The sequence below is a fragment of the Cajanus cajan genome, chromosome 4 (assembly GCF_000230855.2).
Source record: "Cajanus cajan strain Asha chromosome 4, NIPB_CcT2T_4, whole genome shotgun sequence".
Taxonomy (NCBI): domain Eukaryota; kingdom Viridiplantae; phylum Streptophyta; class Magnoliopsida; order Fabales; family Fabaceae; genus Cajanus; species Cajanus cajan.
In genome coordinates this window covers 2701828-2716446 of record NC_138520.1, presented here as the reverse complement: position 1 = coordinate 2716446, position 14619 = coordinate 2701828, and positions in this window count along the sequence as shown.

The following is a 14619-nucleotide window of genomic DNA, read 5'->3' as shown; positions in this document are numbered from 1 at the left end:
CATATAAAAATGAAAACTAAAAATAGTTATTAAAAGTGGTATCTCCTTTATATATTAATATAAATTCATTAGTTTTAAGTTCTTAAATTTGATTAAAAAATATTTTTTCTAATTTTTTAAAATAAAAAGGTATAATGGTCAAAAAAGTAAAGACCAAGATAGTTATCGAAAAGTGGTATCTCCTTTATATATTAGTATAGATTCATGAAAAAATAGTTAAATTTGTTTTTTGTTCTTAACGTTAAAATGCAAAAAATCACGTTTGACTGGAAGTAACGAACCCTAAACATAGTAAGCAGACAATATTTTATAAAAAAAGTTAAGTTATAACAATTTTTAAGAGAAAATGGTTATTTCGTTTTTCTACGTGAATTTCACATAATAAATAGGGGGTGCTTTATTTTCTTATTTTTTTATTTATTTATTTCTATTTATTTTTTTTTTAAGTTTTTAGTTTAGAATATAATCTAATTTATATTTAAAGAATTATGTTATAAATAATTATAACATAATAATAATCGAATTCATAATATTAAAAAAAAATGCAAATTCCACGTAAAATCATATTGAATGTGGAGAGAACGTGTGAAAATGTATTTTCAAACACTGTAAGTGTATAAACTGGTAATTAGATTAAATATGAACGGATTACTGGATTTGATATCTTATCATCAAAGTAATGATGGCAAGTTTTGGTTACTGAATCAAGTACACACACGTCGTGTAATATTACTAAAATACGAAGGTATGTGTCATTTTCAAGTAGTGTGATATTCACTATAATTTATGATAGAATCACAATTCATGTAACTATTTTACTCAATTTTTTAAATAGTGGACAGGTCATATATCGCTCAAGATATTGGATGCGGATGCGAGTGATAGAGGTTAAATTAGTGAGTCATTTATTAAATTTTATAGTTTATTTTTATTAATTTTTTTAAGAAAATTATTGTATCATATATTTTATATTTATAATTTTATAATATTTATTTTAAATAAGTTTTCAAAAAACTATAATTAATATAATGTTAATAAAATAATCAAATTATAAACTAATTGAATCAAATAAATTAATATAATTAAATATATAATTTTAAATTAAAAATATATATAAATTATTTAAGTCAATTGGTATAGTAGTCACTAAGATAATAAATAATCACATTTATTTATCCAAAATTACTTTTTTGTATTGTTGTTTGTATGAAAAAGTACATATAAAAGTATTTTATTATAAACAAAAGTTAATCAAAAGTACTAAATATTATAAATAAAAATATAAACTATAATATATATATAATATTATATTTATCAAGTATAATAATAAAAATTGATATGTCTGGTGCATTTAAGCAGTCAAGCATTATAAGGATCTCAAACAGTTTAATGACGTCACTCCTAGGTCAAATGCCCAATTGATATCAACTCGAATTGATGTACTGCATAGGTCCCAAAGTGAAAAAAAAAATTGTTTCTTTTGATTTCTTAACTTTTCAAAGATATTTACTTATTAATATTTTCTTACAATTAAGATTAAATTATTTCTTCTCTCATTTATTTGTTTTATTCTAATTAATATTTTTATTGTTAAAAATTTAATTTAATTATTATAATCAATTTGATGATAAATAATTGAATTAGTATGTATAAGATTTTAAGTTCCAACCTTTTTCACATTGTTGTCGTAGTCGATCGACTTAACTATAGAGTAAAAGAAGTTCTTTGTTTTAAACCTTCAAAATAATGTACAGGGCATATTAGTATTTTTACATGTTTTATTATTAATTTATTTAGTATAATAATAATTAAAGTGTTTTTTATAAATAAAATTTTAATATTGTTGAAGAAAAGATTGTTTTTATTTTTTTAGAGATCTCTATTTTTCTATTATTTTTTAAAATTTTATGAATATCTCACATTAAAATTTGCTTTAAGTCTAATAATACATTGAGTTGGTACTAGTCATTATAAAATAAACACATATATAGTTAATAAAATAAGATTATATTTCTAAATAATCATATACTTAAATAATTATTATTTATAATTGGCAGGAAAAAGTATTTTGTGCATAGTTAGAAGAAAAAAAAATGAAACAATTATTTATGAACAGTTTCATAATAAAATAAAAACTATAAACTAAAAAAATTATAAATAAGAGTAAGAACATCTATGTAAAACTGGACATAAAAGAGGATTATAAGAAAAAAATAGTATGACCTTTATTAATGATATAGAAATATATTTATTATTCCTATAAAATTAGGTAACTAGAAGTAATTGTTCCTATCTTATCATATAATGAGATTTTAGTAGTGTAGTTGGTGAACGAAAAAGACATGTCTTGAATCGGAGACAAGTAAAACCGTACAAATAAGCAAGATCCAATAATAGGAAGACACAAACTTCCTTGTATTTAAAGGAAGAAAAAAAATGATACAATCTCCGAAAGTATGTGCTGAAAATCAATGATTAAAATAATGATTTAAATTATAAAATATTAAATTAAATAATTATTTAATAATAAATTTATTAAAAAATATTAATATTTTAATATTCAAAACATCATTCAGAATACGATTTCGGAATATATATTATTGCTCTTTAAAGAATGAATTGCGTATCATTAATTATTTATTTATTCCTATTATTTTGTTTGACATTTAAAAATTGTTTCGGATTGAATATTATTTTATTATATTTTTAACTATATTGTAGAATAAAAGAAATACAAATGAAAGAAAATGTATAATATATTAAAAAATGAATAATATTTTTTTTATGAAAACTAAAACATTTCTGTATTTCATCATCTTTTTATACACTAAATAAGGAAATAATAATGATGTTGTGTGAGAATAAATTATCTAAATTAAGAGTTATTATATATAATTCACATCAATAATTTTGGATGTGATTAGCCCAATACTTCACGCAAGAGGCACTTTACCATATAATATCCATAATGGAAATTATGGTATATAATTAATTTGCTTTCTGGAATCGATATAGGAACATATTGGCTGAATTGTTCCGAGAATGTGTGGGGTCAACGTAAACCACGTGCACAAGCAAAATTAATGTTGAAACTAGATTATGGTTGGGATACTTAAAATATACAGTAGTTATATTGTCATGCATGGTTGGGATGAAAATGTTTAGTGGCAAGAAATAACGTGTTGATGATGCAAGGTCATCTTCAATGCATTAATTTCTAAATTTATTGTCCTAGTTGTGGAAAAGAACATAAACAACCAAATGAATTAATCAATGTTAGAAAACCTCGGGGTTAGAAACACCAGCTTCTATTATGACGGAAAAAAAAGGGAGGATAGCAATATTTATATGGTGAATTATGTTAGGCTTGTACTTTTTTTTTTTTTACATTATTTCTTCACCCGATGATACTATTATTTTTCTTGTTTTTTATCAATTAATTAGTAAATGATCTTTGTGACGATGCTTGAAAACCTCCAAGTTAGAAACACCAGCTTCTTTATGAGCAGAAAGGAATATTTATTGATGAATTGTGTTAGGCTTATTTTTTTCCCCACATATTATATATATATATATATATATATATATATATATATATATATATATATAGAGAGAGAGAGAGAGGAGGGTTCAAATGATACCGGTGTAACTTTTACTAAGTGTTACACCGCTTAATAAATTTATATTAAATATGAATTTTAAAAATTTAACCGTTAGATTGAAAGTTTATATCTCTTAGATCATATATGTCAAATTTTATATTAATCTAAGATGATTTGATACTTCATTCTCATAAAATAAAATTGACGTAATATATACATTTCAAAATATACTAAAATATGAACGTTTTGATTACCTTCAAGTTGTTTAATTTTAACAAAATTTGACATATATAATCTAAGAGATGTGAACTTTCAATCTAAGATTGGATTTTCAAAATTCACATTTAATATAAAGTTATTGAGCGGTGTAACACTTAGTAAAAATTACACTGGTGTCGTTTGAACCTTCCTCATATATATATATAGGGGAATGCTAATATACTCCTACCTATTTTTTAGTGGGAGTATGTTAGTAACCTACACCAAAATTTTAGGAAAAAAAATCACTCATTTCTTTTGATTTGGTTAATTTGTATAAAGGATATTATAGTAATTTAATTTAATTTTAAATGAAAATAAAATGTTTTCTCTCTCTTATTAACTTCATTCTCTAAGTCATCTCTCTCTCATATTAAATTCCTTCTTCAACTCATTTCTCTTTCCTATTAAATTCTTTCTCTAACATATTTATCTCTTTCCTATTAAATTCCTTCTTTAACTCACTTCTCTCTCATTTCTCATGATGTTTCCCCCCTCTCTCTGTGAACAAATAAAAATTAATTAATAGAAAAAATAAATGAATTGGAGAATAAAATTAATAAGAGAGAGAAAATATTTTATTTTCATTTAAAATTAAATTAAATTACTATAATATTCTTTGTACGAATTAACCAAATTAAAAGAAATGAGTGATTTTTTTGTCCTAAAATTTTGGTGTAGGTTGCTAACATACTCCCACTAAAAAATAGGTGGGAGTGTATTAGCATTTCCCATATATATATATATATATATATATATATAGAAGAGGGATCCTTTTACTCAAGGAGTAAGTCTACCTAGACTTACTCCGTTCAATAACTTATGTTCTACATCAAATTTCAATGATTCAACCATTCAATTTAAAGTTCTCAATGCATAGATCAAATCTGCAAATTTTTAAAAAAAAATTGAAAATCATTTGATACTTCGTTTCATTAAATCAAATCAATGTATAAAATAATTTTATGATTATCTGTCAATTTGAATTAATGAAATGAAGTATCAAATGATTTTTAAATTTTCTAAAAATTTGCAGATTTGATCTATGCATTAAGAATTTTAAATTAAACAGTTGGATCGTTGAAATTTGATGTAGAATACGAGTTATTGAACGAAGTAAGTCTAGATATACTTACACCTGGAGTAAAAGAATCTCTCCTCGTATATATATATATATATATATATATATATATTAAGAAAAGTTAAGAATAATAAGATAAAGTACACCTCTATGAAAGGTTAAAATCAATCCACAAACCCCTTTTGATAGTTTTTAATGAATTATAGATCGTTTATCTTCTCTTTAGAACAAATTTACATGAAATAATATAAAATATAATAGAAATTAAATATTCAATGTCCTAACTAGTAGAATAAAGACTTAAATAATAGTTATTTTATCACCACACTTAACGTTATATCTGCATGCGATACTATTAGTATAACAAGTTAGAATTATGATATTTATGATGAATGTGATGTACATAAAGAGGTGTTAAAAGTTTTTTAAAACGCAACAATTATTACTTAAACGGTGTTATAAATTAATGAGGGAAAATATAGATCCCCTACGCCGAAAAAGATTACGGTTTACAGAAAGGCAAATTAAGTGAAATGATAGTATTGGTCATCATTTATTCGTATTGTTGAGGCTATCAATATCATCATATTTCTTATAGACTTAATTTAGCCTTTTCTATTTATGCATAGAACGCGGGTTATCGGTTAAATATTATGAATTAGAAATGCATGGATCAACTTTATTTCCCTTATCGAAGTAGTGTGTAAAGTTGAACAAACCGTTACTTCAATTTTCCCCTCCAAAATAAACTAGAACAGTAGTGTGCATTGTTAGATTTTGTGAAAGGAAGGGAAGAGAGCCCCATCATGAGAATTCACAAGAATGGAGTGTTTTGGATTTGTGCAATCACAGCATAGGATGAATATTTTACATTACCTAATCAGCGTGCTCATACACTTTTTTCCGCTTTTGCAATCACACATTCATCGTTTTCTCATGCTTCCAAAAAGCAAATAATTTGAAAATGCCTTAGATCGGACGCTTCTCGTGGAGGGATGAAGCGTTTAATCATTGATAATTTGGACAATTTTTTTTTTCTAAATAAAAGTAATAACTTGACGTGCTTGCATGCATTGATTCCAAAACTTTTAGGGTTGGGAAATTTTAAAAATAAATATTTTATTTTCTGAAAACATTTTTATTATTAAATTAATGTTGGAATGCATGCGATCCCGGGCCAGGGGGGAAAGAGATATATGAGAGGAATTGGAATTGAAATGGTCAAAGGAAATGGGTACATTGATGATGATAAGGTATTATTATGCAAGGTGTGCAAGGTGTGCAAGTGAAAATATTGACATATAAAAGATGGAGAAATTAGTAAAAGTGAGAGCAGAGAATTGAATGATTAAGTGGTGTAGTTAACAGTTGGGAGATGAGTAAGTGGGAAGAATGATGGAGGTGTGAAAGTGGAGCCAGGCGTAGTGATTGTAGAAGCAAGTGTGAGATTCTAGATGAGTGTGGGACCTTACGCCCAAAGCCAATATCTCCATCATTTCGCGTTGCGCGCCAGTCATGAGTAAATACTATATCACTCCTTCTATTAGTGAACTCATTTTCAAAAAGATAGACCCATTAACTCAGTTTGGTGTTGTTGGGTAAGTGAACTGGTGTTAATTGTTGATTTGATTTATTTTGTTAACATATTCCAAACAACCCACGATTGAAGAAGAGTTTTTTTTTATTATTATTATGATTATTAAATATTTATAAACTTTGTCATAGCTAATATATGCTAGAAAACTTAACTTGATCATTTTTTGTGACATCTCTCTTCTAAACTATCTTTAATTACTAATCATTTTTAGTGATATTTTTTTTCAATTATTTTTTTTTAATGATTTTTCTTTTAATCAGATTTTTTTCATTTAGAACACTGGATTAATAAACGAGAGTGTGAATCGGTTGAATTGTGTTGTAAGTTGTTGCACTTTATAACAAAGGGGCCATGGCATTTGCTTTTTCCTTTTGGGTTGTTTATGTGGAAAATTTGGAGGACCCATTAGGCGTCATAATTGCCTCTTATCTCATGTTATGTTATTATATTTATGGCACAAAGCTACACGCCTTGATCATGCAAATCGCCACACGCTGCACAGAGGTGCATACACAAGTTACAAAAGCAGATTCTCACTCTCTTACCTAAACCTAAACAAAGGTCTATACCAGTTTGATTTGTACCTTACTTTAGTTAGCAACACACAACAGAGGACAGGATTAGTTTGAATCTCCTCATTTAACATCGCCAAATTAATAGTACTTGCATAATTAGTGCTTCTATATATGGTTAGATGAAAATTAGAAGAAATAAATTATCGTCGGTCTCTTTTTATGCATGTATATCAACTTAACAAATATAACATACTATCTTGCTTCACATTTAAAGTATTGATACCAAACTTAAAAAATATAATTAATATGTCTGATTTTATAAAATAAATTATATAACTTCTTATTACACCTTTAAACATTTTGGATTTCTACCAATAATTAAAGGATATATTAATAATAATTAAGAATATATAATAGAAAAAATATTTGATGTTGTATTAATATATTAAAACAACAATCAAATTAAACAAAAAAATTACTAAAACATCAAATGAAATGCAACAGAAAATAATAAATTTTACCCCGTTAATAACTTCTTAACATTATGTACTTGGATTAAAAAAGTTATCATTAGATTAAAAAAAATGTTAATAACAAATAGGACAAACAAATCAAAGTACTAATTATAAATGATGTGTGATAAATTATTTTTAATCATTCAAAAATAAATTTTTTTGTTATTATCAAAATAAATAATAAAATTATTAATTATTTTTTAAGTAAAATATTATTTAAAAATATATAAAAATTATTTTTTTAAAAATAGTGGACATATTTCGAGAAATAATAAAAAGATAAGAGGAGATAAAGTAAAAAAAATAAATTAAGAAGTAGTTAAGAAAAATAATAATTATGATAAATAATGATCTTAAAAATTTAAGGAACGTTAATAGTACAGCTAAAAAAGTGTTGCCAGCTTTTGTTAAATAATAAATCCAAAATTCCCTTCATAAAAAGTTAGAATTCATGTGATAAAAAAAAAAAAAAACAAACAATTCATTTTATATAGATGATTGGACATATTGATTTTAATTTTTTTTATAAATATTTTTAAACTAAATTATTTTAAATGTGTAAACAATTCATAAGTAGCTTAACAAAACAAAATCTACAAAGTGATATCCCTTATTTAATTTGCTCTAGAATAACACTAGCCATTTAATTTTAATGTTTTTTTATTATGTTATTAATATAAAATATCTTTCAATTATGTCAATAATTAAAATATATTTAATTAATCATTTTGAGTATTTTTTTTTTCATAGTCTTATTTTTTTTATTCACAAATTTAAGCTCAAAATATTATTTAAAATTTTAAATCTAATTTCACTTGAGCAAATAATCATTCCTCAGTTATTTATGTCTAAAAGAGGTGATTTAGTAGGGAATAGAGGAGAAAGAGAAGAATTGTCAATGAATTAAAAAAATGTGTTTAAAGGAAGTGATTTAAGTGGATTTGTGGAAAAATTATGATGGATTCATGTGGATTTAATTTCACTCTCTTATAGATTGATTTGTGTGGAATTTTCTAAAAAAAATGCTTGGATAAGATTGATTCTACATTATTGTCTAAATAGTTGGTTAGTAAAAAATAATAAATATATATAATTATTTAAATAATAATTTTTACATAATATCTCTATTTCTTATTCCATACCATGAACTAAAGTGAGAAGATTTCTCACTCCCCTTTGTTTTGATGTCTTGGTTGTATAAATATTGTTGCAAGTAATGCTTATCAGGATTTTGTTGACTGTAGTGACAAGACCTGATACTTGTTTTAGGAGTGTTGTAATAGAATATGTAACATCGGGGGCTTAGATTAGAGATAGTCTTATTTAATTTCTAGTACAATATTTATGTTTTGTGTTATATTTCCACATTAGTATGGAGTTTGTTTTGAAACATGTTATGTGAGACTCTTTACCTCATATTGGAGGCTTTACTTGATTATTTATCCATGAGTTTGGAGTATTTTTTATATACTTTAATATTTTAAATGTTTTAAATTATTTACACATGTGGAATAGATGGTGTCACAAATAAGACATTCAATATTATCCATATTAACTTCACAAGTAACCTAGGTAAATATTTGGGATATGACATGGTCCATGCATGGCAGAGTTACTAGTGAGTTGTTTAGGTCTTTGGTGGAGAAAGTCTAGTTTCATCTTGCAACCTGGGAAGTGAAACTCTTAAATAGGGTTGGAAGGGTCACCTCAATGAATTATGTTGAGACTTCGATTCCAACTTATACCATGCAAATGCTAGTCGCTTCCAAAGTAAGTGTGTGATAAACTAAACTTACTGGGGCATCGATTTATTTGGAGTGGTAATATGGACAAGAAGATCAACTTGGTGAAGTGGGAAATGATTATCAAGAGGAAGAAAGATGGGGTCTTGGTGTGTGTGTGTGGCCTATTGTTAGAATATTGCCCTTCTTGGCAAACTTGTTTGGGACGTCTTTCATCACCTTAATAAGTTGTCGATGAAAATTTTTAAATCAAAATATACAAGAGATCACTTGCAGGACATTTTGGATCGATAAGGTTCTTACTTAGTCACCTTGTTGTGAAACGCCTATGCCTATATAAATGATGGGTTTCGCCTTCAATTCAATAATGCTAGTTGCAATTTTTGGTTTGATCCTTGACTAGATGGCATCCAGCTCGCGTTAGAAGTTTCATATGTGCATTTGCATGCTATAGATTTGTTGGTGAAAACTTTCATTTAGATAATGGTTGGATTTGGACCAACAAACCATAATCATTCTGCCTCTTGTTCGATATAGGATTCTACAAATAATTAAGAGTGGTGCTTCACCTTGCTACTGTTGACCTGGTAGTTTGGAGGGGTGATTTATCATGGATTTATTATATTGTGAAATCAGGTTACAATTGGTTGCTGAAGTGTAATACTTGGAGCAGTGGGGAATCATGGTCCTAGATTTGGAAGTTGGACATCCCAGAGAATGTAAAATTCTTCCTGTGGTAGGTGGGGTTTCAGGCTTTTCCTACATGTACCTTATTTAGAAGATGACATAATAGTTACACTACTACTTGCTTGTGGTGTGGGTCTAGAACGAAGGACATGAGCTACTTATTTTGGAGGTGTAGTGAGGTTGATAGGGTTTGGAGGTTGTTTCTTGTTAGCGTGGCTACCCCGAGTTGTATTGATGTTACTATTTTGGAGTAGGTACACCTTCAGGTTTAGTTGTTAGACAAGTGACCTCAGATAACTTAAGAGCACGGGGTGAATTAAGTTATTCAAAATTTTCTTTTATTACTTTTTAATATCTCTTACCATGAACAAAGAATGATTTTAAGTTGAAAGTGTACGTGCAAAATGTTTATCTCTTTAAGATACTTACTTAACAATCAACAAGTAAAAGGATAGGGAAGAGAAAATTGCAAACTCAATTTTATATTAGTTCGGCCAACCCTTGCCTACGTCCAGTCCTCAAGTCACCACTTGAGATTTCCACTATGTTGTAAATTCTTTACAACAGATGAATACTCAAACACCTTGGAATCCCCTTTCCTTTGTGTTGAGTTCCAATCACACTCAAGAGAAACACTCTCTCTTGATTACAACAGATGAATTGAAGATTGTTCACAAGATAAACTCTCTAGAAGAGTAGATTAAACAATTTGAAGATTTTATAAGAACTTTCAAAGATTTTGCAAGTGTTTGGCCAAGTAGTTTTTCAAAAAGGTTTCTCAAAGTTGGAAAATTCGTCAATCTTCTCAGAAGTGTAGAATATATATATGAGGAAAAATTCAAAGATTTATTGTCTTTTCATGAATAGTTGTAACTTTAAATGTTATTTTGAAAAGACACGCTAGTAATCGATTACAATGTGTTGGTAATCGATTACAACAGTTAAAATTCAAATTTTAATAATACCATTGATGTTTTTCATTTGAATTTTAAATCTTCTTATTGTTGGTAATAGATTACATCATTTGGTAATCGATTACTAAACCCAAAAATGTGTATTCTGACTTATTAACATTTGATTAAAAACATTAAAAAAAACTTAACAAGGCCAATTTGATTTTGCAAAACTTAAAGGTTCCTTTAACAAAGATCTAAGTTAATCAAGACTTATCTAATGACACTTGTAATCTTGTACTTTGAATCAACCTTGCTTCAACTTATTCTTTATAATCTTTTCCTTTCTGTTGGCATCATTAAAACCTGAATTCATCACATTAACATTAGTGTTCAAGGGCTTGGTTCCCATTACTCTTTGGGAAATTTGGAAGGCAAGGAATGCATCATTATTTAGCATGATAGAGTTCCCCCGATTGTAATAATGAATTAGATCTCCCAATTATGGGATAGGGTGTGTAAAGTGTTTGGTGTTTCAAAGGTGCAAACCAATCATGCTACTTCTAATAGAAGATGGGTTTTTTGTATTCATGTTATTGGTGACCAAGTCACATTACATGTTGATGACAATTGTTGGGGGAATCCTGGGCCTAGTGGATGTGGGGGGCTCATTCGAGACTCTCATGGATGTTGGGTTAGAGGCTTTTCTGGGGACATTGGCCAGTTTAATATCCTCCATGTTGAATTAACTGTCATCTTCTAGGGGCTAAACTTCGACTAGGAGTTGCAGTACAAAAAAGTGGTGTGTGTTTCGGATTCTCTGCATGCGCTTTGACTTATTAGACAACTTACTGTTTTATCTCATGTGTATTCTACCCTTATCGAATCCATTGAAGATTTTGCGAAAGAAGACTAGAAAGTGGAATTTGTGCACACCTTAAGAGAAGAAAATCAATGTGTTAATATTCTCACTAAGAAAGGACCCCTTTGAAGAACCCTTGTTGACTTTGGTGGATGCTCTTCATGTTGATAGATGTCATGTGTCTTTCTTGATGCATTAGTTTTATTTTCATGGTTTTTTTCTCTCGTTTGATTCACATTACCAAAAAGAAGTTATTGTTTGGTTTGAATAAAATATTGAAAAAAAAGGAAGAAGAAAAAAAACATGTTTATTGAAACTTTTTTCTTGGTATAAAAAAATCAGAAAGGAAAGAAAAATGAATATGAAATTCATAATAAAATTCTCACTTTTCATTTTTGAAAGAAAAAAAAAAGGTTTAATATGTTTTTAGTTCTTGTAAAATGAATGAATTTTGATTTTAATTCTTAAAATTTATTTTTTTTATTTTTCATCCATCTAAAATTGTGTAAAATGCGTAAATTTTTGTTTTAGTCTCCGTAAAATATATATATATTTTTTAATTTTTATTCTTTTTAAATATGAAAATCACTAATTTTTATTTTTAAGAATGACTTTAAAGTATATAAATAATATTTATTTTAATAGTCTTTAAAATTTTGTGGAGATGTCACATATTAACATAATGTCATTAACAGTTATAAGTAACACTTGAGATAGACGTCACATAATATTTTAATGAATAAATATGTAGTTAAAAATGATTACATAATAATTGAGACTAAAAATAATAATTTAAATTTAAAATAATAAAAAACAAAATAAAAAATTTACAAAGACTAAAATTTAAAATTGTTCATTATATAAGGATTAAAAATATATTTAAACCAAATAAAAACAAAGAGATCAATGTAATAAAATTAAAATTTTACTCTTTATGTTTACAATAAAAAAGCAAAATTATTATTTTATTTTAAAGAATGAAATAAATAATTTTAAAATATATTAATATTTTAAAATTTATCTTAAAATGTATTTTGAGTTTTTATTGATTTTAATCATTAATACTTATTTTTATATTTTTATTTTATATGAATTTTTACTTAGGAATATTTATGTCTTTTTTATATATACTCCTTTCTTTCTTCTCACCTTTTCTTTCCTATCAAATAACTAAATAATCGTCTCATTTTTTCTTCTTTCTCACTTTCTTTTTTCTCCTTTTCTTTTTCCTTTATTATTTTTTTTCATTAACCAAACATAGTGCAAAAGACATGCAGTTACTCCGCTTTATGTTTTGGTCTACTGTCCAAGTTTCCACTGATTTGAACACCACTAAAGTGAGCAACCAACTATCCGATTAAGGAGGCAAAGGCTATGTGAAAATGACTTTGGGAAAGGTGACAATTAATAATATGTTGAGTTGGGAGATTCAAGTTCACACTTCACACTGCAAAAGAAGCTTCTTATATAATGGAACCCTGACATGGAAAACAACCCAAGAAGGTGACATATTTAGAAAGAAACTGCTTTTGCACCACTTAATAAACCATTAACGTCAGTGTGGACCAGAAAATTCTGATCATAGTTTCGCAACAATGTCATTATGGTCCCAATTTTGGTGACACTTCTAAAATAGTACATTTTCAATGCAAAATCGAAGTAGGAATATTAGTTTGGTTAAATGATATTGTACCCCATAGTGGTTAGAAAAATGTGGAAGCTGTCATTGAAATTCTTCCCATAACATGAAAGGAAAGGAAGAACACGTGGAGGATGTCATAGATGTTGTGATCCACCAACCTTACCATAGTTCAATATATACATATAAATACACATACAAGTTAGGTCCAACAAATTCGTTTCATTTCTCTATATAATGTATTTTCTTAATTTTTATAATAATTACTTAAAAATATACTAATATTAATTTTTAATTAGTTGAAAGTGTATTTTTTTTTTTACAAACTATTAAGCTTTATTTAGAATAGAAACATTCCCCTTAACTTCATTTGATTCCTTAAAAAAAACAGGTTAGAAATCGTGCAGGTTATTTTGAAATGACTGATTAATTAGGAATGAATATTAAATTTAGAAGGGTGAGAATAAAATGTCCGAAAATTTTCATTATTTGCACAAGTTTTTTCAAGAGAATTTCATATATATATATATATATATATATATATATATATATATATATATATTTTAAGTAGTTCATGTTTGATAACTGTATTTTAAAAAATTTCTTATCTAATGATAATTTGGTTTTAAATTAATAAATAATAAATTTATTTAATAAAAATAATATTTTAGTAAATTAATTATATGATTTATTATTTAATATTTTTATAATAAAAAATAAATTGAAACAAAAAAGACAATATAAATAAATAATAAAATATTACTATATATTATTTAACATATTAATTTATTTTATATTGTATATTTATATGCATTAAATGAAAAAAACAATATTAAACAATAAAAATTTTTATATCTATTAGACGAAAAAAATAGAGTAATAATATAATATTAGTATGTATATTATATAAAATAATTTCATATAATAAATAATATAAATTTTATAATGTTAAAATAGATAATAAAACATTATTGGTGTATTAAAAAAAAAGAGAAAAAATATATAATTAAAAAATAAATAAAAGACCAAAATTATATATATATATATATATATATATATATATATATATCTTTCAAATTGTGTTTCTACTATTTTTTTATCTAATAAATATAAATTTCATTATTTAATGTGTTTACTATATATTTATATTTATTGTATAACAAATATATTAAGTAATAAACTATATAATTGATTTACTAAAATAAATATTATTTTTATAAAGTAAAAT